Genomic DNA, 25,408 nt, shown 5'->3' with positions numbered 1-25,408 from the left:
GCAAAGAGACACAAAAAGACAGATACAGAGATGGAGAAAAAGAATCAGAGCAGAAGAGTGGTCTGCTGGCTTAACTTGAACTTATCATGACCTAATTATCTCCCCAACGCTCCTTCACTAAGTATTTAGTATGTAGGTGGGTGGGGGATCAAAGTATAAACACGTTGTTTAAGACATGTACTTCAGTCCCTGCGGTATCTTACTACATGGCTCACTCGAACAACTGTTAATCTCGCTTAAGAGACGCCGCAGGTATCTATTTTACTAAGACATTTGCCGGAACATCTGGGATGAAATTCCTAACTTGCACAGAGATTCTGTAGAATCCGTCTCCATGTGTAGCTGGCATTGTAACATAGTGTGTTAAGCCACCATCTATGATGCCAGCGTTCTACACGTGTGCTGGTTTGAGTCCCAGCTGTTCTACTTCTGACCCAGCTCCTTGTTAAGGTCCCCGGGAAGCAGTGAAAAATGGCCCAAGTCCTTGTGCACTCAGATGACAGAATCAGATGAATCTTTGAGCTTCTTGTTCTAGCCCAGCACAACACTGGACATTGTGGCCAACTGGAAAATGAACCAGTAAAGGAAAGATTCTCTCTTTTTCTATTTGTAACTTCAGATTTCTAATAAATAAATAAAAATTTTAAGAAAGACCTCTATGTCTAAGTGTAGATAAGGAATTCTGTAGTGGTGGAGGACAGATGGCAATGCCTATTGCAAGGTAGAGGGTGGGCATCATTTCTATAAAAGTCATCAAGAAAATAGTAACCAGAAAATGGGTTAACCCATTTTTTAGGGCAGATAATTTTTCATCATGTTTATGAATCAAACAGATATCACATGTCCCTGTGACACATGTGGCACTCCCACTTCTTGGTAAGCTTATTAAATGTTTATGAGCAATGCATACTACTTTCCTCAGCTACTCTCTATACCTGGAACCTTTGAATTTCTTCCAAAAGAATGTACACTCTAGCTTGTCCAGACCGAGGTGCAAGCTGTTCTCTTTGCCACTTGGTCTTGGTCATAATTATTCAGCAAGTTCAATGGCGCCTGCTGTGTTTGAGGCAGATGGCCATACAGGTTGAACAATATTGCAAATATAATAGAAAATTAATGGATTAAGCCTCTGGAATTTTGAGACAAAAATATGTTTTCTTCCTTAGATTATTTTTCTCCTTTTAGAGCAGCAGTATTCATACATAGAATAGAAATATAAGACTGACTAAATTTTCAGTATTTTTCTTAAGATGGTAGTTTCTCACCCTCGCAGTGACTACACCTTGCTGCTTATCTCTTCTTCATCCTACATTTACTTCCCAGAAAAAATCTGGAGAAGAAAAATTTTGAAGATGGACAGATCTCTGTCACATAGTCATACACAATTTATTTGAAAACAAAGCTTTCCTAAATATGGATAAAAATTGGAAAGTGAATGATATAAAAAATTAGAGACAAGAGGTATATTAGGGCCAATTTATAACTGGCTTAACCTGGGAAGTTATTCGCATCTCATATGAGTTTTCTTCAAATGAAATTTCAAGTAGAAACATTTTTCATTGACTAAGAGGAAAGGTTATAAGACTGTCAAGGAGTCTCTTTCACGTGATGACCCTCCCTTTTCTGATCAGTGAATTCATGAATGCAGAGTTCATCATAACTTACCTGTAGGTTGAATGTAGATTCAACAACATGGCTTATTTGATAGAATCAACGTTGAATTCCTAATCTGACAAACTCAGAGACGATGCTGACACTCTCTGCGGCATTCACTGGGGAGTCTTGCAGTTACTGATTGTAGCAGAAGCTGGACTCTTTCCATATGGAAACAGTAACTGTCCTGACTGGGGTGGACAATTACTCTAGTCTGGATTTTGACCCATACAACATTGCTACTCAACAATAAACTCATTTATTGCATGGAATATTTGAAAATATGAACTCCAATGCATAAGATACATTGTTGCCAGCATGTACTACATACTGTCGGAAGCAACCCTAAACAGTATAACGGAGTGTCGGGAGTCAGTTATAACATCTCTTGGATTAAGTACAATTGGAAGTTGAGGAGCCTGTCACTCAGAATAAGAGGTGTAATCTGCATTAGTGATCAAGCTGTTCCCATTGAAAATAAATATGTATTTGAAATTACCAAAAGGTCTACACAAGTATGAAATTACTACTTGCTTTTTTAATTTCTTAGGGTAAAAAATAAAGAGAAGTGTTCTATCTGCAGTGACATTCCCAATTTATCCACAATGTTCCCGCCCACGGGAAGCCAGGAGTATGGATCGAAATCTCCATTGCTCACACGTGTGGAGGATGCCTGATTACCTAATTCATCACCGATGCCTCCAATGTTTGCATTAGTAAGAAGTTCACAACAGGAGGAAGAGGTGAAGAAGAGCTTGGATGCTCTATTAGGGATACAGGTAAAATATCTGGCATTTTCACCACCATGCCAGATAATTTGCACCAGCACAGCAAGATTTTAAAACCATGTCTGAATTGGCAACTAATTTTTCTTTCTCTTTTATAACTTATCAGTTCCTTAGAACACTGAGAACTCTTGAAGAATATTGTGCCCACAGGCAATGTCCATAACTACTGTGAAGGAATTTCACACCCCCCGGGGTGAGTTTTATCATCTGTCCACCTGCACAGTAAATCAGGGCAACTTTATGTTGTCCTACAGTTTGGCCGAATAATCATAAATGTAAAAGAGTGCATTTTAGAAATGATTTAAAATTGAGAAGTTTGCTAATTATTCATTTTCTACTCAACAATTTCCTCCGGAAAGCCCCAGTGTATTTATTTTGGGTAACAATTTACTTGCGAAGTAATCACTTGACCCGAATTTTGATGATTTAACAGCTCATTGAAAGGACTCGCCTGCAGCGGATACCAGACACGGTTGCAGAAGCTGTCGTCCCATTTGTATGCATTGGTCTTCTGGTTATGTACTTTACTAATGTGAAAAACAAGAGAAAATCAGAAATCAACCAAACTGTAAAAAGTATTTTGTCAGATGAATTTGTTCACCACATTTGTTATCAGATGCACAAACTTTATTGGATTAGATGTTTGTATAATATGCAAGGATGATGCTGGCTGGTCCTCAAAGGCAAAAAAATCTCAGAGAAAAAATTGTGATGCTGCTTTTGCTGTATTTGGTTATAGACAAAGGATTATAAAATGCAATATTTCTTATTGAAATGTGTGATATTATCCATGCCTCTTCTCACTGCAAAATTTAATGAACATTGTATTATTAATGTTTTGATACCAACCTTAAGTTCTTCATTTATCTTTTCTTGAGTGGTATTCATAATTTGAAAAAAGGGATTGTGTGTTTGGCAAAGGTGATAATGCCCTTTGTTTCGCTGTATAGTTTGTGTACATAAGAATACATTAAGAAAATTTGAAGGATGTTGTATTTACATCTTACCTGATTATAGGCTTTGTTGCTTTATTGTTTCATATCTTAGTAAATATTTCAATAGTTTAATTACCCAGGAAAGTAAGAGTAATAAAGGAATATCTACATACCCCTCATTCAGCTCAATATTACCTTAAATTTACTTTATAACAGCTTTATTTATTTGTAAAAATTACAAATATAATAGGAATCCTTGCGCTTCTTATGTATAAAACCTCTCCTTCACCTTCTTACATATCTATCGTGTTCATATGCAATAATAATGAATAGCATCGCATTGCTTCGTGTGTTTCAAATTTATACATAAATGATTTCAGGCTTTATGAGATCTCCTTCCTGCTGTTTTATGCTCCGCTAGTTTATTTTCCAAATGCCCACAATAACCCGGCTGAGGCTGGAATTCCATCCAGGACTCCCACGTGGGTGGCAGAGAACCAAGCACTTGAGCCATCCTTTGCTACGTCCAGGGTGGGTGGGTAATGACAGGAAACTGTATTGGAAGCCAAGTAGCTGGTACTTGAACCAAGCACTCTACTATGGGATGCAGGTGTCCCAAGTGGCATCCTAACACTGTGCAAAATGCTCTGCCCGGGTACCAACTCCCTGAGCTGTACTGCTGGTTGTTTCATTCATTCATTTTGAATATAGAATACATTTTACTGCATAAATAGCACACACACATATGTATATATAATTTTTTTCAAAGGCATTAGGGTTTTTAATTTTATCACATAGATGAACTTCTACGTTCTTTTACATTTTCAGTATCATAAACTATCCTTCAGTAACCATTTCTAAATTTCTTCTAGTGCAATGCATGAGAATTATATCATTAGTATTGGTATTTCATGTTTTGAATTGCTAGACAGGACTTCAGAAACTGCTGCAGCCTTCTCCAAAGTGTGAGCATTTTAGCTTGTTTTTTTTTTTTTTTATAACAAGACAGTAAATGGGAGTTCACATTTCCCTATTCTTGTTATTTCCTACTGATTGATTTTTAAATGTTTGTTTCAGACGTTGGAAATGGAGTCTCATTAAGAGTTTAACTTGAGTTTTCTTATTTTTTTTTATTTTATTATATAATTTTATAGGCTCTGGGAGTTCCCTTATCCCCTCCCCCATTCCCTGATTTCCCCTATATTATTACAATCTTGCACTCATAAGTCCAGCAATGTGCTGTTTAAGCACACTCTGACATTGCAGGTGTGTACAATGGTAGAGGTGTATTTGACATTTTTCATTCATTACATGTTCATGAATCTGTGCATTCTTTCTGTTGTTTCAAATTCTAAACATGCTGGTAGCTTACAAAAATCTGCAAAGACTTGGTTTTCTTAACATAAAACTATCAACTTTTTCACTGCTAACTTCGCCATATCACTGAAATTCAGTGTGGAAATTAAAATTATTATCTATCTGTAATATTCTCCAACCAAATCACTTTTTATTGATTCACAAGTTATTCAGGAGACTATCCCCAAGTTTATTTTGTATTACATTGCTTCATACAAATCTTTACTTGTTTTCAAATCAATATATACATATAGGCGCAGAAAGTATCAGTGATTTGCTATTTGTTTAGATTTTTTGTGGTTCTTATTACTTAGTAATTTGGTCAACCGTTGAAGCTACTATTTTCTTTCCTGATCATTGCTTATAGCACTATATGTCATGTTGTCTAATTGAACTAATATTTTATTTCTTACACTTGTTTTTACTGGCTTCTTTTAATTTTTAGGGTAATGTGTTCAATAATTATGTATTTATTCATTTCTATCAGTTTATGCTTATTTTTACAAACAGAAATGCCTTTTCAGATATATTCTATTCCATTCACTCTTTTGAAGGCTAGTCTTCATTATTGCCTATAGCACTGATACAGTCACACTGTGTCTTGGTGGATATTTTCTTGTTACTTTCTTCCACTGTTTTTAACCTTTTATGTCTTTACTCCTAAAGTGTGTTTGCTATGAAATCTCCTCTCTCAAAATTATTTGGAGGACATATGTTCAATTTTTATTCTGAGGAGTGCTTTCCAGAAAAAAAAATCCCAGCATGCACAACTCATTTAGAGTGTAAAATTAATCTATTCGTTCTCACTTCTGCTGAACAATAGAAGGAATGTCAGACACGTTGTTGATGGTCACCACCTGCCTCCTTACACATGCTTTTCCAGCTGGGAGCTAATGGATAGTATGTCCAAAAGTCTTCTCTATTAAAGATGGTATTCAAAACATTATTAGGAATAAATGTACAACTGATGGTTCTTTTTGAATCAGCTGTTTAAAAAAAAATCAATGAACAAAAAACCAAACATGTTCCTTAGTTAGGAGATGAAATGAAGTATTATCAGCAAGTATGTTTGATCTTGCTGAAGATCCTTGTATAAATTTTGTAGTTAAAATCAATTTGAATTATTTTTATGATCTAATTAGATCAGGTAATATTTTAATAATTGAAGCTGATCTCTGTAGAGTCCTTAAATAGCATTATTAAATGCTCTGTCATGTAGTAACATGGATACTGAGGGAAACATCTTTGAATCGTTTGGGAAAATTTTTCTATTTCCTGACATGTGTTTCTTCATTGATAACTGTAAAGATAATATTACTTCTTTTAAAAGTAATTTGAATTCTCCAGCTTGAAGTGGGATATGTTTTGCTTATGGCTTCCGACTAAAAAAGCGTATATACTCCAAAATGTTGTCCATTGTGATCCAACAGAAATTACATCTTTATTTTTAGTCTAAAGGCTGCTATAACATTATATAAATCTAAAGATTCTGATGTACAGATTGTGGTTCTTGTTAGGATCTAACCTAAATATAAAGCTATAAAACAATGAGCTAATCACACAATTTCTGCTTTGATTTTGTTCATTGGTATATTAATTTAGCTGTGCAGAATAAAAATATCAGTAATTGAACAAACACTTTCATCAGTTTATACAAATTTATGTGAATAAATTACTTGTAGTTTAAATTTTTTGTATTCCTTTAAGCAAGCTTTGTAAATTTTCCCTACTCTTTTAAAAAGAGATTAACTTAATTTTTGGCCATTAGTGACTGCAATAACAATCAAAACTTGATTAATCCTAAAGCCGTGGAGCTCTTCACCCGTCAATTTTGTTCTGCTAGGAAATTTTCTTTGTTCACATTTTGAATGAGTGCTGCGTCTCACCACACAAGAACCAATAGGGGAAGTCAAAGTTTTAACTCCTCTAAGTTAACCTGCCATGGCTGGCCAGTAATCATTACCTACAAGAAAGAATGTAAAATAAATCGATACCAGACACTTATGTACTGCAACTCAGAACACATTTTCTATGCAAGTATTTTCAATTTGTGATCCACTCTAAGATTTGGCAGCAATAGGCTGGAGACATTTCCAGAGTCATATATATATATATATATATATATATAAATGGAATGCTTAGAACAAAGCTGCAACACTACACACGATCCAATTATGCTCAGGGAACAGATGTAACTTGGAGAGGTACCAGTGTGGTCATTCCAGATGACAAATCTGGTAGCATCAATAGAGTGCCATTTGGAGGAAAATCTGGAAATTCTATGGTTGGTGACTGACAATGGTCATGCATTGGATCATTTCAAGCAAACTCCTACTAAGTTGTCTCTAAAATCCCAACTGAACTGTCTCCTCCAGAGTCTTAAGAAAAAGCTGTTGACAAGCTAAAATATTTTGCTTAAGGGCCTATTAATATTCTGCACATTACTACTCAAACTGGACACCTTTTCCTAGAAGCACATGAGAGAAACTCAGACCCCCCAAATACCGTGTTCCTTCACCAAGCCCCCCTTGGAGACAGAGTGCCCTGAGATGCAGGAAGTGGGGTTTATTAGAGCCCAGCTATGAAGGGCTTCGAGTTACTTCACCTCCACGCTCTTCTAAGCTCTGTTCTTGGCCTGTGCGGCGCAGATGTTTGGAGGATAACTGCGTGTGTATGAAGTCTCTTCTGTGAATTGCTGTTCCGCGTGGGAACTTATCTGAAGAAAAACCTTTCTAAGAAACGAATAGAAAAATATATAGGAATATCATGCCTGTGTTACTTTTAGATTCAAATACAAAAAAAATCTGGACTCTGAATTGTTTTCTTAACACTAACAGTGTTTGGTCCCAAAAGGCTATTTCAAATTAATGTTACGCTGTAGTAAGTCATTTAGCATTATTCCTTTGCTCAAAACAGTAACATAGCACATTTAAAAGTTTTTTTTTTTTATTACCTTTCAGTAGTTTATAAAGCAGTTCATAAAAAATGCCAATGGTAGATTGCATTAAATCTATAGTTTGCTTTAGGTAATATGTGAATGTATTTATATTAAATATAGTATGCATCAATCCTCATATTTGAACTTTTATGTATATATTGGTATATATTTTGCATATGCTATACACAACATATATGTAAGATTTCTTTATTTAAAGCAAAGTAACAGAGAGAGACGGAGGAAGTGATGGAGATCTTTCATCTTCTGGATTACTCTAGGAGAGCAACAATGGAAAGAACTGGGCGAGATAGAAGCCAGTAGTATGCCACTCCCCTGGGCTCGCATATAGGTGGAAAGAACCAAAAAGCTGGGCACTCTTCCACTGCTTTCCTTGGGACAGCAGCAGGTGCTCAAATGTGTGCACTTACGGAATGCTGGCATTGCAGGCAGCGTTTTAATCTGCTGTTTGACAATGTGAGGCCTGAACATTTTTACTGCATTGATTTTATTAATGTAGTCAATTATTATGTTTTATTAAATACAGAATATCTTTCTACTTTTGTTTCTTTGGCCGTCTTTGGTAATTTTTAAAATAGTTTTCATTGTAAAGTTTTCACTTTCTGGTTAAATTTATTCCCAAATATTTAATTTGTTTTTCCTTGTTAGTCAGAGTCCTTTATATATAGAATTAGATGGTTTGAGATCCTTCTATCCTAAAATTCACAAGGAACTGTTAAAGATCAGAATAGCCAAAGCAACTCTAAGCAAAAAGAAAAAAAACTAATTAAGCCATAGGCATTGCAATTCATGATTTGTTTTTAAAATTTTTTCAATTAGTATCATCATTTTATGATACAGTTCCATAGACGTTGGGATTCCCCTTACCCCCCCCAACCCCTTACTCACCTCCCCACTGAGTTTCCTCTATGTTATTATTATAGTATAGTTCTTCATAAACAGTCATATGTCCACCATTATAGACATGGACAATGGCAGAGAGTTCAGCATCCTATTGTCAAGACATAGTACAGTTTCACTGGGAGTCCATCTTTGATATGAAAGTAGAGATGCATACTGCATTGTATCCTCACGTCTGGATATTATACTCTCCATTATGCAGTTACTATTTAATCCCCTTAAATGTAAGCCACAATACAAAATCAACAACAGGAAGAAAAATAGAAATTTACAATGCCATGGAATTAAATAACGTTACTGGATATGATAGTCTCCATTACACAGTTACCGTACATCTCCTTAAATGAAAATCCACAAAACAAAATCAACAACAGGAAGAATAATAAGAAACTAAAAAAAATCATGAAGTTAAATAACATGCTACTGAATGACTAATATATCACTGAAGAAATGAAAAAGAAAATCAAAAGCCTTTTTGAAGAAAATGATGCTATTGTATAATCTGAGCCATTGAAGAATTTAATCAGAAGAAACTGTTTTGAAGAGATGAAACAAAGTTTTAAAAATCAAAATCAATGTGACATGGTTTCTGCTTATTTTTGTTGGCAAGAAATGTCTTCTTCAGGAAGCAGTTAGAATTTGTTATTTTTATCCAGTCTACTGATTTAAGAAGTTTGATGGATGAGTTTAATCCATTTACATTCAGGGTTAATATGTATGGGTGGTAATTTGGTCCTGTCATTTTAGCAATGGGTTTTTCATTGATTTAGTCCTCTGTTGTTTTACTGGGGTGTTCTTCATATTTGCCTTTGGTTTTGGTGGGTGCTATTCCTCTTCTCTGTCAAGAGAGCATCTTTAAGTATTGTTTGTATGGCAGGTTTGGAAGAGGCAGAGACAAATACAGCATGAACACAGAACGTTGCTTACTAGATGACTGGAGGTATGAGAGAGCTGGAGGGAATTTGGATTAAAAAATAGAGGAAGTTAGATGTAGCTTACAGATTGTAACAAATAACACTAGAGAAGAAGCTGGGTGTTTAGTATATGGGAAATATGGAGAATCATATTTTTGTTTTATAAATTTAAAGCTTTTGAAAAGCAAAGTTCAAGAAATACTAATGTTTAAAAAGTAATACTCCATCTTATTGATGTATCAGCATTTATTAAATCTACAGTCCCCCAACCCAAATATTTAGATTTAAAAATTTTCTATATGAATCTGAATTTAAAATGTGTTGCAAAATGGAGTTGAAAGATAAGTTTACTTTGACTCAAACTTTTTAAGTTTATTTATGTTTCTTTTTTTACTGCAAAGTCAGATGTACACAGAGGAGAAAGAGAGGAAGATCTTCTGTCTGATGATTCACTCCCCAAGTGACTGTAAAAGCCGGAGATGAGCCAGTTTGATATCAGGAGCCAGGAGTCTCCTCTGGGTCTCTGACATGGGTGCAGGGTCCCAAGGCTTTGGGCCATCCTTGACTGCTTTCTCAGGCCACAAGCAGGGAGTTGGATGGGAAGCAGGGCAGCTGGGGTATTAGAACTGGTGTCATTTGGGTTCTCGGTGTGTTCAAGCTGAAGACTTTAGCTGCTAGGCCACCATGCTGGGCCCTATTTATGATTTTTAAAAATAGATAGCTTAATGAGTTTTTTGAAGATCTGCGGTATTACATGTAAGCTAATATGTTCTCTTTTCACTTTTACATTTCAGATGAATGATAAAATTGGGCAAACATTGATTTTTTAAGCATTTATTTCATATCATATTTTTGCAAGAAATTATAATCATGTATTCACTGCCCATATGTATTTAAACTCAATAATATCTTCGACAACATATTATCAATTTAACAAGGCAGGAGATTGCTGTTTTCTGGTAATATCATGAAGCAGTCTCAACCAGATGTTGAAATAACACCTGGCTATTAACAACTGTTACACTCATTGAAGAAGCATTTTTAAACTCAATCCTGGAAGTGCTTCTTCAACATTTGAAAAGCTGTAGGCAACAACAGAGAAAGAATGCATTATTTTGAACCCAGGGGTCCATATGCTGTGTACAAATCAAACCCATTAGCTTTGCTTACCTTATGGCTTGCTATCAGGGGGGAATCAAAGAGAGATAAAAGTATACATTAAAAATACATTGCACCTTATCTCATGGAAACAGGTGAAGAGGCTTCCATTCTTAAAGAAGACCAACTTTTTGTTGTGTGTGCTTAATGGGGACTCAACACAAATGCTACAGTAAGCAATTTGAGCATGTTGTTCCAGCAGCAGTATCTGCCATCTGCTTGGGCTGAATGGAAGCAGCCCAGTCCTTGCTTCTCTGCCTCTGAAACTTGACTATTGGAATTTAATTACATGAGCTCATGATTAAGTCAAAAGATTGAAAGGTTAAAGCTAATGTCCCCAGAGGTGGAGCAAGCCCTAGGCCTCTGAAACAGCTGGCACTGAGAAGCAAGGTCCCTCCTGGCAAGCCACAGAAGGAGAGTTAATGAACTCTTCTAGGGATGCTGCCACGTTAGCTTTATTAGATGAGGTACTAATTGAGAAAGAATTTTAACTTCTCAAGTACAGAAAATGAACTTGAAGAGGCTTTTACATCTTGCTTTAAATCAAAATGCCCCAACTACATCGCCTTTCTGGATGTTCTTCTTTTATTCCTTTTGCTGTTTTTGGGTAATTTTGAGAACTTGGTAATTACGGACCTATTTTCTGAAAGTTAAGGAATTAGGGAGGCAACAGAGACTCATTTTCCAGAGATGAATTGCCTTTTCATTACATTCAATGCTCTAATATAGTGCAGGTGTCAGCATCAGGATAAATATTTCCTAACGGACTCTACTCTTGGGTATACAACTCAGCATTATTTTCAGAAAGTCCACCAGAAATCTGTGAATAAGTGGAAATATCAGTTGCAAATGATCTTGCGAACGATGGAGCACAGGAAGAGGTTAGGGTTCAGCCTCGGGAAGAGTGCTGGTGAGACCGCAAAGCCTGCCTTCGTTCCTCGTGCTGTTGGCGGCTGACATGACCTCCCCGACTCAAATTTGTCAGCTGAATATGGGTTACTAATAACGTGTACCTTATAGACTTGCTAATCAGGATTAAATTAACATCTGTCAGGATGAGTTCTTACTGATTTGAGATCAGATATAGGGAGTTTCTGAGTTTTTGTCTTGTACATATTTATAAATACTTCTATACTAGAGATTTATAAGGTGATACTATGGCTGTTTGATGGACATCTCTACGAACACACTATGCTGTGAAAATTCAAAAGATCAAAAGGCTGTGTGGCAGTAATCTATGACCTCCTAGCGACAACTGTGAAATGTCCAGCATTGTTTTAGTAAGGAAAAAAAAATTGGGGGCAGAAGAATATTAGAGAAGGAGGCTGTGTTAACTAGAGCCTTTTCAATTCTGCAGCAGCAAAGCTCATCCTGCATTCCACCTTGTACCTCCCTCAGTTTAGTCTTCTTGTGTTCTTTCACCATGAGGCATTCTTGGCACTTGCTAGGAATGTTCACAAAACGCGTATTCATAAAGGACAGGGCAATTTGCTGCTTGTACCCGAGAAGCTGTCTCCTTGCCAAAACAACTGTTTCTTGTAGAGATTTAGGAAGAGGGGGAGGAATCCACTCTGTGACTACTGTGAAAAGCTTCTCTTTCAGATTTTAACATAGAACGACAAAAGCATGGTTCCAGTAGTGAGCCTGGTGAATATTTCAAATATCTATTCATCTATTCATTTGTTCTCTTTTTCCTGGGACACTTGATTTGAACTCATGCCTTTACAATCACAAAGCTCTCAAACTTGGTTGTGCATCTGTTTGTGTGTGTGTGTGTTTTACCATAGGGAGCAATGGAAGTTCCATAACAATGATGGCACCAATATCTGGTGCCTCTTTTTGTGGGCTTGACTATTTTAAAGCACTACAAAGCAGTTTATATTCTCCCATCAAAATCGCAGTTGGGAGAATATGGTAATAGCTCTATTTCACAGATAAAGAAACTGAGGTTTGGAGATCTCAGGCCTTATGAGTCAAAGAATATCCTCTATTTCGTGTTCTTATTCTTCCTCCCGCTCCTCTTTCCCCTCCCCTTCCTTCCTTCTCCTCCTCTCCTTCTTCTTCTTCTTCACATTTACTTACTTGAAAGTCAGCGTTATGCAGTAAGAGGAAGAGACAGAGACTCTAAGATCTTCCATACTCTGTTTTACTCCTTAAATTTCTGTAATGACCAGGGTTGAGCGAAGCTGAAGCCAGGAGCCAATAGCTATGTCTGAATTTCGTACATGGATTGCAGTGGCCCAAGTATTTAGGTCATCTTCCACTGTGTTTTCCCGAGCCATTAGTAAGAATCAGGATAGGAAGTGGAACAGCCAGGACTTGAACTGATAACCATATGGGATGCTAGAGCAGCTGTGTCCAACTTTACTGGCTGTGCCACAGTGCTGACTCACCATCATCTCCTTGATCATATGCCAGTGGTAACTATGATATTACAATATTGTTAGTTATCATTGCTGTGTTAGTTTCACAAGCTTGTGAAGACAGAATATCTGTCTTCAAAAGTCAGATATAGATTTTTTTTTAAAGTAATTCAGTAGTATGTCAAATGCATTCAGCAGTGCCGGATACAACAACTCAAGATCAAACATGTTTCATGCCACATTAGCCAGACAACCCCACTGCAAGAAAAATCAAGGTTGCCTTTTACTTCATGATTATGTAGGGAAGAGCCTACTCCCGTTGGCATTAGAAACTTTTCAATAACTGTATTTTGGAATTGGTGATGCTTTATTGTTGATTTGTCCTCTGACTTAGATGTTAAATGCTACTCCTTTTCAGAGCTCCAAATAGACTTTGTTTTAAAATATATTAATTTAAATTTTTATGGTCTATATGAGATGCTAGTTGAATTGCATAAATAATGGAATAATAGAAATGGTGAAAAAAATAGGAAAATTGCCCTTTAGCAAAATTTTAAGTATCTATGCTCTGCAGAACATTATCAAGAAAGTGAAAGGGAAACCCACGGAGTTGGAGAAATGATATCTCTGATCAATGAGGGTCTTGGTTTACGAAGGTATAAATAATGGGAGCTCCAAAGCCAATGACTTTGGGAGAAAATTCGCATTTGCACTCCTAAAAGTAGTGACTTGCCACTATCAACTTATTCTAAAACCATACAAAACAAAAAGAAAGGAAAGAAGACACGCTGAATGGTTAATGTCTGTTAGAGTCCATAATGGTAAAACGTTGTGTGCCCTTCTGAATTGATCTCAGTTTGGGAATATGATTGTTCATTTAGAGTGGCAATGTCATTCCAGCCAGCACACAGTCCTGGCTGCACATCTCGCTGGTCCTCATTTAACCACTGCTGACTGAAGCCCAAACTTTGCCTCTATCGTCTGACATAGCTAGGTATAAAACATTTCCAGATCATCTTTCAGAAAAGCAGTTTGACATGCTAAATTAAACGGAGTTCCGGAGACACTTGTTTTAGGCAGCAAAGTAAACGCAACTAGACAAAAAAACAAACAAACAAACAAACAAACAAAAAAACAAAAACAAAAAAACAAAAAACCACAAATATGCCGAGACCGTCAAATCTGAAGCCATATTTCTTCGTGTATACATGTTAAGCAGCAATAATGTAAATGAATGTGAATTGCTTGGTGAGCTGTGAGAAAATAAGCATCAAATTGCTAAGCTGGCAAGCGAATGTTGAAATCGGTGGAATGTGATGATAACGCAATGGGTGGGGACTTACGCCTTCATTAGAGATTCTCATTTCTCACTCATTTCATTTCCAGTTATAAAGTCCACTGAAATGGATCTTGGTAATTGCAAAGTTGATTGCTACATTGGTTTAGGGAAACGGATACAGCAATTGCTTTTTTTTTTTTTTCCCTTTCTCTCTTCTTCCACTCTCAGTCTTTCGTTGCATCTGTGAGATTTTCAGAGCGCTTTTCCAAGCTGTCAAAAGGATCACATTCTTTAGCAGTTTTGACATGTGTATGACCTATGGGCTCCGGTGTAATTATCCCTTTACAAAGAAATTAGATGTGATACTATAACAAGTCAACAAACCAGAGTAGAAGCCTTAGTAACCTGGATATATAAATCTTTCTACTGCCAATAGCAAAAACACCAGAAGAAATCTTCTGCTTCCGTAAGTAGACTCCACAGAAAAGTCAAAAAGGGTAGAAAGGTTATTGGGTATTGCTAGGGACAGGAAATAGACTACAAAAGCTAGCACATCAAGGGTGCACATTAAATTGCATTCAAAATTCTTTCCAAATTAAATTTATGACAATTTGATAACAGCTTCAAGTAGATTTTATGGGACTGATTCTGTAGTCAGTTTTTCAAATTAAACCTGGAGAAACTTCACGTTAGCTGTTGACATCTGTTTCCTGTCATGTTCAGAGAGCACATTAAGAAGTAGCTGGCTCATGAAAAAAAAAAAAAAACCCAAAGGCCCCACTCTTTCCACAAGAATGGCTAGATTTCAAAATGAATTGTGTAGTCCTTTTGAGGTTTGTTGGAAAACTGATGAATGAGCAATATAAAAATGATGTGTGGATTATATGTTGGAATGACATGGATAGGTTTACAGGTGGGTGTAGGATAAACCTAGGAGAACAAAATGCATATTTGACCTGTTGTATCACACGTCACACGCCCAAGTTCCACTCCACAGGACACAATTTCATATCTCATTTCAGGAAAAGCAAAGTAAAATTTCAAGATACAGGGTAATATTGGACCAGACAATTTGATCCTTTTGGAATACAGTGTTCAGGTTAGGGAACAGCCAAACTCAGTGCAGTGAATCACTTCACAGATTCGGATGAGTCGTCGTTACCTATGCGGTTAGTGCCAAGTGACTGCAGCCTTTGCTGCTTTTCCTTGTCTCTCCTTAGAGCAGTCTAAGTCACAAAGAGCACTCATGGAGTCAGACAGTTTTCAACTTCAGCAAATTTAGAGCATCTACAATTTCATGATATGATAGGTTAATGTGCTAACTTTCCTGGCCCACCGATGCCCAGATATTTGGCCAAATGTTATGCTGTGAGGGTGTTTCTGGGTGATACTATCATTTTATTCTGTAGGATTTTTTCTCAGTTATTTTTGTCATGGCAACAAACAGGATAGATTCTGCTTCCAAGCGCTCCTGACAAATGTTACTGCAACCATTGACCCTTATTATACAAAAAAATAACCAAACCAATGGGTTTGCGCGAGGTGATTCAGAGAGAATGAGGAAGAAGTGGGTAGGGGAGAAGTAGTGCTCAAGATGCAAAAGAAATCTTTTGTGTAAATCTGCATTTTCGGGCATCTGAGGAGGGAACAGTAACATTGCACATTCCTGTTTGTAAATAATGTTCTCTGCGTGCATTGCACTGGTTCTTATTAATGAATCCCACTCACTCTCTAGCCTCCAGCCACCCTGCTCACACCTCCTCTATTTTTAAAGGAAAGTTTCTTTACCACCAAGGTTAACAGTATCAATTACCAGCTAATTATTTTTTTCAGGAAATAATTGTATAAAGCCAGGCAGTTGAAACTAATCATGGCATTGTCAGGTAGGTAGGTTAAGTGATGTTTAAAAACATCCCAACTAGCATTAGTTATAGAGTGTGAAGATAGTAATTCCTACAAAATCAAACTTGTTTCCTTTTGTCGTTCTTACAATTCTTTGTAGTTGCCCCTCCACCCTGATGTAGACTCATTTCGTCTCTCTCTCGAGTTATTAAGCTAGGAGAGGAAGCATTTTGTTATGTGTAGGATAGATTTCTAGAACTCCTTGGTGCTTCTAAATCTCTTATTTTGGCTGGGGCAAATTCCACAGCACGATTTGTAATATCAAATAGCTGTTTAAGGAGAGGCTAAATTCAGTGCTGGGGAAGTCAAATCAAGGGGGTAAGGGAGATTTCCCGAAGCAGATCCTGGGATGATCTCATTTATCTCCCACTTTGCAGGCTGTAGTTCCCAGAATAAACCACTGGGACACAAAGAGAGGAGGACCCTGGTCAACTTCTGTGACAACATTGTTTCATGCCAAGCTGCTTGCACTGCCTTTGTCCCTAATAATGCAAGTATATAGAAGGTTCCTCTGTGATCTATGTTCTCTGAACTCGAATTAGGATGGCAAGAGCAATCATTGTTTAAATCTCTATGAAAAGATTCATCATGGGTCATAAAAGGATTTGTTAAATTTTTTTTTAAACAATCAAGCTTGTTTTAGATCATGAATAATACAGATAACTGTAGGGAAAATATTTTTCTATCATTTAATATCACTTAAATATCATTCTAGTAATATTGCTGCCAATTACTAAATCGGGATCTCAATTGTTCAGTGCCTAAGTTGCACATCAGTATCAGAATAAACATTTTTTTAATGAACTCTGTTTAGGTCCCATTTTAATCTAGTTTTTCACATTTTTATCTATTTTTTCAAAATATTTATTTATTTTTATTGGAAAGTCAGATATACAGAGAGGAGGAGAGAAAGAGAGGAAAATCTTCCGTCCAATGATTCACTCCCCAGCCAGAACTGCATCGATTCAAAGCCAGGAGCCAGGAGCTTCTTCTGGGTCTATCATGTGGGTGCAGGGTCCCAAGGCTTTGGGCCGTCCTTGACTGCTTTCCCAGGCCACAAGCAGGAAGCTGGATGAGAAGCGGGGCAGCTGGGATTAGAACCAGAGCCCATATGGGATGCTGGTGCATTCAAGGAGAGGACTTTAGCTGCTGGCCACTGCGACGAGCCCTCATTTTTTTCTTGGTTAAATTTCAGTTTGCTTTTTAGAGAGGATAACATGGAGATGTTATGTCCTTTTCAATGCTTCATATCAGGAATTATGTGACGTGCTGATATTCCTGTGTTTCAAGACTATTGTTGTCAATATTGGTCATCTTCAAGTCATTAAAAAACCAAGTTTCCACTTTCTCTATTGCAGCTTGACAGATTTCAATTCCTGCCTTCATTTTTCACCTTTGCTACACTGTGGCAAAACTCACCAGGACGACAGCCCTCTTCTGCGCACTGTCTATACTTCATTAAGAATGGAGTAACATGGATCGTATTGCCCTCAGGAAACGTTCGGGCATACTTGTAATTTTTCCATTTTCAGTCCCCTAGCAGAAAGCCAACCAAATGTTGTTTTGAACAGAATGAACTCTTGTTGGCCTTAAGTTTCATTTCATTGTTTGGGGGTGGTATAAGATTGATTTATGTAAAAAAGAAAAGAAAACCAACAGCTCAGTTCTAAGTAACAGGAAGATGGGGAAGATCAAAACAAACAGAAAAGAGCTGCAGGGAACGTTACCAAGAAAGCTGAACTGCACGTGTCTGTGTCTGAAGCATCAGGGAAACGCTGCTGAGTCCTCTGAAACTCAGCAGGGAACAGGAAGAAGCACAAACTTTTAAAACAGTAGAGATTCCCATGTGGAAGAACATGGGAATTCAATCTTCCAGGTCCATGGTCACATAAACGCTATACAACTAGGAGATTGGGGCGTTGTTTCCGCAGTGTAGTGGTCATCACACTCGCCTGACAACTAAGATCGGCAGGTTGACATTCTGCTTGGCTGACCTACGTGGAACCGAGAGGTCATATCAGCGAGAATGCGTGGCAACTCTGTTTCGCTAGTAAAAATGATATTGTTACTGTGCTGCCATATCACTACTGTACCCTATCATTGTCAAAAACCATTAAAACTTTTTTCTGATGTGGTAATATAATCAAGTAGGTTTGATTCCCCACGAAGTTTAAATATGCATTTGAAACATTGACATCAGCCTTCCATTTTGGAAGCAGCTTTTGTGAAATGAGAGGGAAGGAGCTGCTACTCTAGTCACCCATGGATGCAGACGATACGGCTGAAGAGTCGGCTGTTAGCATCACCAGGCAGGAGAGAGCCAGTCAGTAGTTCCTACGCTGTGGTCCCTGGTGTTAGAGCAGTTGAGAGCTCTGAATCCCTCACCATGCACTTATTTTGGGTGAAAAAAACAATGTGGAAAATTGAGTCTTACATGGATTGTCTGTGGATCTCGCTGTTTTCAGCTGTCCTCTTCAAGGCTTTGTCAGCCTCAGCTTTTTGTCTTGGTATCAATCGAGACTGTTCACTGAACAAAACACAATTCTAATTCTATTTCATTTTTCTGGGCAATGTCATTGAATTATTAATCTTTTTGAAAATGATGCTGGACAATTAAATTCATGATCTGTTCTCTATACTGTGTTTTCTAAGGCTTTTTTAAATAGCAAAAACATCCTCTGTAATTATTGAATACTTACAAAATGGAGTATATTTTCTAGCTACTTCATAATTAACCATTGAAATGCTTAAGCCTAGGAATTTAGTGGATTTGCAGGAATCTAGCACCTTCTAAATCTAGCTTCCATTAAAAAAAACTAGAGAATCATTTACTTATTATAACTGCTTATTGCTTAAAAGATCATATTGAATAACGAGAAGAAGTCAGTGGATTGGATGAAAGGAATGCCTGCGGCTGGCTGCTTTGGTTTGTTCTGTGTAAAACACACCTTTTTATTTAAATTAGTCCAGTGGCAGGGTTTCCTGTCTAATGAGACTGCTCGGAATGGTGGTTTGGAAGTGTCACCTCTACTCTTTATCAGGTAATCATAATTAGGGGCAATGAAACAGCGAAGGAAGTGGAGACTATGTCAAAGCAGCATACTGGATGGAGACACAAAGACCTCCAACAAGCAGACCACCACGGCGCATTCAGAAGGGAGCGACTAGAGCTCAGAAATACAGCCCGGGAAAGCACTGGACACCAGTGACGTCAGTGTGGAGTTATCGTTCGGAGCAGGTTGGAGTGTGGACTGTCTGGATTGCCTCTCCGGCTCTGTTTTATTTATATCCTCTCTTTCACTGCTGCTCACAACGTGTGTTTCTCTTTCTGCTTTCTCTCTTTCTGGCCCTTAAGAGAATCCATGATCAGTTTGAATTGCATTTGCCTTTATATTTGCTGGTGGCTCCTTTCTGTTGAAACTCAAGAATTCTTTCAACAATATTATACTTTTTCATGAAAATGTACTTATTTGAAAGGCTATGAAAGTGAGAGAGGGACAGACAGATGTAGACACAGATATAGGCATAGACAGACAGAAATCTTGTATATGCTAGTGACTCCCCAAATGTTCACAGTCAGGGATGACACAGATCCAAGCCAGGAACTGAGACTTCCATTTGGGTCTCACCTGTGGATGGCGAGGATGAAAGTATCTCAACCACTAATGCTACCTGAAAGTGCATACATTAGAAGGAATCTGAAATCAGACTCAGAGACAGGACTCCAATTCAGGCACCATAGGCCGTGGCTGTGACGAAGGTTGCAGCTCAATTACTGCTCACAGGACAACATCTTGCTTATAGTTCATCATTAGAGAATCATGGGAAGCATGTTGATTTCTGTATGACCTTGTGACATTTCACACTCCGGGAGTCTGGCAGCATCACCATCCCTGATATGATGGAAGTGCGTGATCAAGTCACAAGCTTGTGATGGCAATTTTCACTGTTAACGTGTCTGGCATTCTTTTCTGTGCAGTTTTACCATGACAAAAAAAAAAAAAGAAAACCAGACCACAGGACCACACCCGAATTCAAAGGGTCTGCAAGTGTTTGTGTGTTCTTATATGGGAAGAGATCTGGAAATAATGTGAATTCTGGTCATGTCTGTGACACTAGTTATTTTTATGAAAAATGTTAGCACGTCAGTTCCTACTATTGGAAGACTATATGCTCATTGTGCTACACCTGCAGAGATTTGGCTGAGAACATCGCACAGGCATGTCTGAATGAGCTTCAAATCTGCCTTTCTCAATTATCTATCTGCCCACAATGAACATCGGTCAGCAAAATGGAATCAGCGTGAGAGAGGATTCACCTGACGCTTCTGTGCTATTATGACACCAGCACACTTTTGCATCCATTGAAGTGTATAAAACATTTTTAGATGAATTGATCAGGCACGTTTATGAGAATTAAACTCATCCAAAACTACTAATTGAGCTAAAGATAAGCATCTCCAAATTATTGATAAGGAGTACCTAGTTAGCTTTGAAAAGTTCAGGTTTACGTATTTTGTCTTGATTTTTAATTAGTTTTTGATCAATTCAATATACTTATATAAAATTCTTAGAATTAAAAGATATTTTCTTAAGACTTCTGTTTTATAAGCACAGCATTCAATGTAGGAGGTGCTGGCATTGTGGTACAATGAGTTAAACCTGGGCCTGCAAGGCTGGTATCCCGTATGATCACTGGGTCATGCTTTGCTCCACGTGCAATCTCGCTTTCTGCCAATGAGCCTGGGAAAGCAGATAAATACTAGGGTATTTGTCTAAAATACGTGTTTTATATATTTGCAATGTGCATATTCGCATGCACAGCTCCATCTCTCTATGAAAACCTTTAAATCAGTCGTCTCTGATGGAGACACCAACTTACAGGGCCATTCTGAGAATTTTTGGGAGCTGTGCTCAGATTGCTGCAATCATTGAGAAATGATCACTTCTGAAATTCCATGAATCGATCTAGGAAGTTTAGATACCCTGCACTGACGAGGATTATCCCACAAATAGGTATTCCACGTGTCATCAGAGCTCTGAAATGCCTTTTGTGAAGTCAAACGACAGTTTAGACTTAAAACTAGTTATTGTAATTTCATTTGTACTTATACATTCAAAATGAGCTCTGTGGACATTTAATCAAAGCTAGATAATCAGAAAAATAATATATTGTACCAAGCAAGGGATGATTGTTTGATTGTTTTGCTTGGAATTTTATCAGGGACTGTGTAACATTTGGAGTTGGCTAATTTGAGCCTGCATCATTTTCAATTGGTAAGCGTTACATGAAAATTTATAACTGTGTATTAAGACTTGTTTTCATAGCTAGATAGGAAAATACTATAAAAATTATTGGAAATATATAATAGCAGAGATCTCACTATATTTTATTAATAAAATATCAAAAGTAACTTACATTGTTTACTTTTTTGATTTTTTGGCAGCACAATGAAGAGCCAATAGTTAAAGCAAGTGCATGTCAATTAAGTTCTGTTTTTGTGGTTTCTATATGCAGAACAATTTTTTCTGATCTTTTTAGATTTTTGGATAGTCATTTTTCTGGAACTACTTGTTGCTAATCTGCCTCAACATGTCTTATTTCTTCTCTGTTGTACTGAACGATATGATCTCCAAATTTGTTTTTAAAAAGAGAAGCAGGATGCATATGTCTTCAGGTGGTCATATCTAAAAACACAAGGCATATTTTGTGATTATTTAATGCTATCATATCCCAGTTCATCCAATTACAGCAGAAAGTCAAGGACTTGGTCCCCTTAATTACATGTCAAAGTTGCAAATCCTGAGCTGGCTACTCACTAGTGTATATTATTGGGTAAGTAACACAATTCCATTTCCTCTGCAAAATAATAATTCCAGCTCAATAGGGTAATTTGTGTGAGCTAATATTTTGCAAAAGCAAACATCTATGCCAGACACACAGGAAGCACTATAAAATCATAAAGACATTAGAAGCAAATGCTTTCAAAGTACATTAATAAGTATGGTCAAGCTCACTTGCAAATATTTCAATTCTGCTTGTGTTCTATACCTAGAATTGATCAATGCCACGTCCCTCTTTCTCTTAACACTCACAGAGAGGTCGTACTGTTGCTTGCTGAACTTCCTCTTAGATTTCATGCCTATTCGTGCCTATGTTTCTGCTTTCATTGTTGGATAAAATTTGGACAGGATTGTTTGAAAATCTCCCTCGTTTTATTGTAAACTTGCCCCAATTAGTGGCATAACCTGGTGAAATCACTATACCACTCAACATTATTAGCCTCAGATCTGGGAAACTGAAATAAAATCTTTCATGCAAAATTGTTTCAGTGTTATTTTTATACAAAATAATTACAGCTTCATATTGAATTTTAAGAGAGGTTTTGTTTCTGTTATTAATGAAATTTTCTTCAAAGTCTTAAAAGAAACCGTAAGAATACTATCCTTGGAATAAGAAGTTTTTATTCTCTTTCTTTTTTGAGAATATGAAGAACCATCAAGACAGGTTTTCCCCAAACTCTGGTCTTTCAGACGCACATTTTTAACAGTGTTGAGAGATGATCCACTTTTCTCAAAGTTGAGTTATCGCCTTATGACTGTGTATCTAGCAATACTAAAAGTACGAGACACTTCATTTTAGTTTTTTACTTCTAGTAAGCTTGATAAAAATGTGGTTGTAGGTAATTACCATTTTTAAATTCAGAAACTTAAGATCTTACAATCCTTTAATGAATAAAAGAGGATAAGAGATAATAATTACCAGATGGGTTTTGTCTTGAATGAATACTCGATTTCGTATTTTTTAAGGTAAAAGTCGCTTTTGCAACTTATGTGATGATTCCCTATCTATGAAAAGCATCAGGACACTTTATTTTTGTTTACACCGCTGTCTGTTTGGAGTTCTCCCTTGGAGACCTGGGGACTTCACACACCTTAAATGATAATTGGGATCATGCATCATTTTTATCTCGGAGTCAGTAGAAGACCCATCATGGCAATGTCTTGAGGAAACACCAAGATCCCAACTCAAAAACTCCGAATCACTCTGTCTTTAGCATTAGACGCCTGTGGGTATTATTTCTTTTCTTTTGCCCCTTTAACTAAAAGAATGTTAGTCCAAAAGCAGCTTTAGCGAGACCTGCAAGAAGTTTTACCGCACTTTACAACCTATCCTGTGCTTTTGAATTTTATTAATAAAATGAACCTAGTTCCTGGAAAATATCGTCAGAATTATGATGTAGGATGTATATGCAGTGACTGATCAGTATAATATTTGAGGCTGTGAAATATTAATGAAATGAATAATTTGTTACTTATTGCAAATTTGTTCAGAAATTCATCAGCGCTAACTTTGCTGCGGTCACTCTTTTTCTTCATCATCGTGTAGTTGCACTGCCTAATAAAAGGGTCGTGGGAGCAGCGTGCTATGACTTGGGGCTTTCTTGCAGCTGCAGCTCTACCTAATTTGTACTTTGGCACTCGAGAGATTATAACAAATGAAGTGCTGCTTTCAAAGTTTCAAACACACCAATGCTTTCTCCTGTTCGGCAAAGGTGGATTTAATTTGACTTTCACAAGTGCAAAATCCATCTCCTCAGAAGTTGGTTAAACTATTAATTTTATGGCAGGGACAACTGAATACAGTAAACCTTTTCACAAAGCCAGACAGCTTAACCTAATTAAGTGGCTGTTTTGACAGGTGGTTTAAGGTAGAATGAATGCTATCAAGATTGTTTCAAGAAATGAATTTGATGAATGCATGAGTGTGTGTATGCAGGTGAAACTGCGATGGAAGGGTGTGATGACAGGTCTGTGTCCAAGGTGTGCAAGGCATACCTCCATCTCCTCCTATGCACTTGTTTGGACATTTGTGTCTCTTATTTAGCATTATACAGAGATGGACAGCATCAAATCCGTATGCATTTCAAATAATATTGAGTACCAACATTGGCCGTTATTAAATCAACATGTAAAATGATTTAAGAAATTGGAGACATGTTAGGAAGGAAATTTAAACCTCGAAATGAGATTTTCCTGAAGATTTGTCAGATGTCTTACACCTATTTCTATGTAGGTTGTTTAAAATTCTGGGACTCGAGACAAAGTAGAGATGGTGCCATTGATTGTCCTAACACTGTCTAGTTAGTGAACAGGCTTTTGGGGCAGATTTTTATATCCTTTTGTTCAGACTGCTGCAGTGAAAAGACTTTGATTAGTCTTCCAGATGGTGATTCCAGGATGTGTGTATGAGAGAAGTCTATAGAATGTTCTCAAAGGGCGTTGTGTAGTTCTCTGCTGAATGTGCAGTAAGGACTAGTACACAAATATGGACTCTTCCTGAGCTATTTCCAGCTCTACATTATTTTTTCATACCTCTTCAATGGAAATATAATTAAGGTGAATTCAGGTTCTGGTTCATATATAGCAAAAGGAAATAAAATCAATATTTATGCTTTATAATCATTTTACAGTGATTTGATAACTTTACAAAAAAGTTGTGATTATTTTATAATAAACATGATTTTGGTAGCAAGATGTTCAGGGAGACACATATTCCTCATAAAATGATTGATTCATCTCTCTGATAATAGTAGCTTTCATGACCTAATAATAACCTCTTAAAAATAACCCATGAAAATTTCCATTTATTTTTGTTTCAGATATTACAAAATTTCATGGGCCAAAATGAAGAAATGTTGATGATAACAAAAGCAATAGCAAAATCTACAGTAAGTAGATCACAAGCTAATTAATCCATAATGCCATCATTCAATTAAAAATGTCACATTGGAGACACCCTCAAATTTGATGATATTGCCAAAAATCAATTTGTAAAACTTTATATCATTCAAATTTATTTAAATAACTTAAAATAACACCAATTCAAACATTATTTTCTCAACTCAAATACCTTTAGGCCATTATAAAGCTAACCTAAATTCGAACAAAAAATAAGAAAAGCTTCTATGAGCTTACCACTATATGAACAAAGAAATGAGATGAACATGTTAACTCCAATGAACTAATACACAGACAAATAAATGTCAGGAGCATGAAAACTGTTTAAGATAATCACCTAGAAGAGGGGAAAACTGTCCCAGGTTTGGGCTTGGCTTTGACCTTGTTTATGGTGGGACAGGTGCCACTTGAAAGAAGGTACAAGTCACTCTACCCTGGTCCTATCAACAACAGACGTATCAGC

The sequence above is a fragment of the Ochotona curzoniae genome, unplaced genomic scaffold (genome assembly GCF_017591425.1).
Source record: "Ochotona curzoniae isolate NIBS_2020 unplaced genomic scaffold, NIBS_Ocur_1.0 contig_2688, whole genome shotgun sequence".
NCBI lineage: Eukaryota > Metazoa > Chordata > Mammalia > Lagomorpha > Ochotonidae > Ochotona > Ochotona curzoniae.
This window is presented reverse-complemented; position numbering follows the sequence as displayed.